We start from the raw sequence: 3724 nt of genomic DNA on the forward strand, positions 1-3724 counted from the left end.
CCATTTCAAAAAAAAATTGATGTAAACGATGATGACAACAGGATTTCTTGAATCACGAGATCGAAAAGTACATAATCACATAGGTTTCATGAATGGGGACACAATATTGGGTCAATCCCATTGTTGAGCAGGGAGATCACACGCATATATACCATATGGTTTACAATACCAGGAAAATAGCTTCAGCAAGGAACTTCGTCATTGTATATACTACTCTCTCTGTCCCATAGCTTGCAAAAACGTCTTACATTATGGTAAGGAGGTAGTACATAGGACTCCATTGCAGGAGGGACGCCTCTTCGAGTATCTTCACCTGCCCGTGTGAAGGCTCACACCACAACATGTGATGCGGCTAAGCCTACTAACTTGGACGACACAATTTTGATAGTTGGGCGGTCACCACGTTTTGTTTCGACACAGTGGAGCCCGATAAACAACGCTCCTTTAATTTCCTCATCATACTCTCCTCTCAGCCGTTGGTGAGCTGCATCGAGAATTGCTTTTCTCGAACGACATTCCCGGACATTCTCATTGAGGCTGTTTTCCGTGGGATTGCCAATCAGGATCGGTGCCACGCCACATACTACCTCAAGCAGTAGCACACCAGCTGTAGACATCAGAATCTTTAGTAACCTGGCCGTTCTGCTGGAATAATGGGTCCATGTAGCCTTGTGTTCCAATAATGTTATTTGTTGAATGCGAGGTTGTGGCACGGGTAAGTTGTGTCACCAAACCGAAGTCACACAGTTTAGCACTGAAGTCCATATCCAGCATCACATTAGCTGGCTTGATGTCCTTGTGCCGGACGGTTTTTGAACAATTATTATGGAGATATTCAAGACCTGAGGCTATTCCAACCAATATGTTGTACCTGACACACGAACAATGCATTCTATGCCAGGTAAGTATTTGAACGTTGTAAAATAAGAGTTTCTTTTGATGACTGAAAAAAAGGTAATCTGAGCATCATGTTCGTGTTTAACTACCTTTGGCGCCAATCGAACTAAACCACCATGGTTGTAAAGCCGAGCCTCAAGGTTGCGATTCTGCACTAGTTCATAGACAAGCAAGAGATTGTCCTCTTCGTCGCACGAACCCACAAGACGTATAATGTTGCCATGGTTCAACGGGCTCATAATCTTAACCTCGTTCTTAAAGGCCTTCCTCGTTTCATCTGACACTTCACTTGTATTCTTTTTTATAGCCACCTCCACTTCTGTGCATTGCATCATCACCGCGCCTTTATAGACAGCGCCAAAGGCACCCTGTCCAAGCTTTCTTGTGTCCGTGAAGGCAAGTGTTGCAGCCGCCAATTGTTCGTAAGTGAATCTGTGAGCATTTGTGTGGGAAAGCGTTTGCATGTCGGTCTGTGTCTGTATTGCGTTTTGCAAACGAAAAAACTTTCGTGCATTCCATATAAAAACAGAAAAAGTAACATAGGTCCTTGTTGGAAATGGAATGAGAGAAAACATACTATATTCCCTCCTATTCATATTAATTATCGCTAATTTAGTACAACAATTAATATAGATCGAAGGGAGTAAAAAATATCAATTATAGTTCAGCGAGGAGGGTCACATGAACCTGCCGTGCCCTTGCGTCCATACCAAATCAAACCTGCTAAACAAGCCAACAAAATTGGGATAATTAGATTTATGCCCCTAGTTGTGTCCCACTCGTCTGTTTTACCCCTAATTCCCAAAAGTCACCGGTTCTGTCCAAGTCACTTTGCTCCTCTTATGCTTTTGCCCTTTGACCATTTGACCGTCAGTTTGAAAACTTCATAACTAATTCATACTGAATCAGAAAAATGCAAATAAGATACCAAAATGTTCAGAAAAACATCACCTATATGTCAGTGTCATTTGCATTCATGAAAAAAGTGTTGGAAAGTGCACATCCGAGTTTTTCTCTTTTGATACCACCATGAAGAGTGAACTCTAAAAAAATTCAAAAAAAATCAAAAAAATTATGGTGGCAAAGAACAACAAATGTTCTAAGTGCTTGCCAAGTTTCATTAGGGAACGACATTCGTGGAAGTCGTGGCAAAAAATTAATCTATTTTGGAGTGATGATTTTTTTTTCCACGGCACCCACGAATGTTATTCCCTGATGAAACTTGGCAGGCACTTAAAACATTTCTCATTCTTTTTTTTAATTTTTTTGAACTTTTTTAGATTTTACTATTCATGGTGGTAGCATAAGAGCTAAAACTCGGATGGGCACTTTCCAACACTTTTTTCGTGAATGCAAATGACACTGACATATAGGTGATGTTTTTCTGAACATTTTGGTATCTTATTTGCATTTTTCTGATTTAGTATGAATTAGTTATGAAGTTTTTAAACTGATGGTCAAACGGTCAAAGGGCGAAAGCATATAGGAGCAAAGTGACTTGGACAGAACCAGTGACTTTTGAAAATTAGGGGTAAAACAGACGAGTGGGACACAACTAGGGGCATAAATCTAATTATCCCAACAAAATTAGGCCAACTACATAACCCACCACGCCAGCTGTGAGAGAAACTCACAAGCACAAGATAGAGTTATGAGGGCCTCACAAACAGCAATCAACGAGGACGTAGCACAAGCACAAGACAGAATTATGATTTCCTAGAGTTTTTCAATTTGGATCTCAAATATTGTAGTATGACAGATTCTTGTTGCTAGTACAACATACTTTTTGTTAAGAATTTTTTGATATTCATAAATTAGGTTTTATTAACTTGTTGCACAGGTTTTGAGCATGCATGCATGTTTGTGTGTGTCGCGTAGGGCCTTGCATGTATACATTTCCCCGCGGCGCTGCTCGACTGAGTAGATGATCTAGTCGCTTGATCTACAAATTGCGGCGTAGGGGCACCACCGAACGGCACAACCACGAAGCCGGTGTTGCCCCCGTTCTAAACAAGTTGCCCATGTTCTAAACAAGTTGCCCCCGTTCGGTTTAAACCAGAAGTGAGCGATGTCGCACGCTAGAGTGAAGAAGGGTCGATGGACGGTGGAGGAGGACACCCTGCTCCTGAATTACATCGAGCAGAGCGGGAGGCACGGCTGTTTTTCAAAATGAAGCGATTACCCCCGGCATCGGCATCAAGCGATGCACACAACCATGGGGGCACACGACTGTTGGAGCCAGCTCGGTAAAATCAACGAACTAAAATCCGTGTAGGAGTATGTGCTTTATTATGGGTAGTTTGAAACTGCAAGAATGATTTGGTTTTTAACAGAACAAAAAAATATTCATTTCTTGCAGGTTATTTTCCAGGCCACTGCACTGATCCGTATGTGGTCGCTACCCACTCCGACGGATGCCAGGGAGCGTATGGTTACTGGGTCTATCCGGTGGGAGACGGTAGCACGGGCTATCTTCAACCGGTTTGGATGGCGGTCATGTAATAGGATAGGTGTTTAGTTTCCTATCTTTTTTTTTGCCCGCAGGTTGTGGCTATCCTGTTCTTTTGTGTTTTTGCTCTATGTGAGCATTTTTACCTGTTTGAGACCTGAAGACTTTGTTGGACCTTTTGCTTATTAATAAGATGGCCGTATGCATCGTTCTGATGCAGAGGCCGAGGGATAACCTCCTTTCCGAAAAAAATATTGCGGCAAAAGATGTTGTCTTTAATGGCTCAACCATCTGTGCCCCAACATCAAGCATATCAACTCCTCTATGAGTGGGTCTCGGTCACTGGCAATCATTAGAGCGGAAAGTCAAATGAATGTG

The 3724-nt window shown here is 42.2% G+C and overlaps 1 pseudogene; it reads right to left on the minus strand.

Moving 5' to 3' along the window:
• Window positions 1–329: 329 nt before the first annotated feature.
• On the minus strand, window positions 330–3088 carry LOC123056021 (probable L-type lectin-domain containing receptor kinase S.7; annotated as a pseudogene).
• Window positions 3089–3724: the final 636 nt, after the last annotated feature.

The sequence above is a fragment of the Triticum aestivum genome, chromosome 2D, assembly GCF_018294505.1.
Source record: "Triticum aestivum cultivar Chinese Spring chromosome 2D, IWGSC CS RefSeq v2.1, whole genome shotgun sequence".
In the NCBI taxonomy this organism is placed as follows: Eukaryota; Viridiplantae; Streptophyta; class Magnoliopsida; order Poales; family Poaceae; genus Triticum; species Triticum aestivum.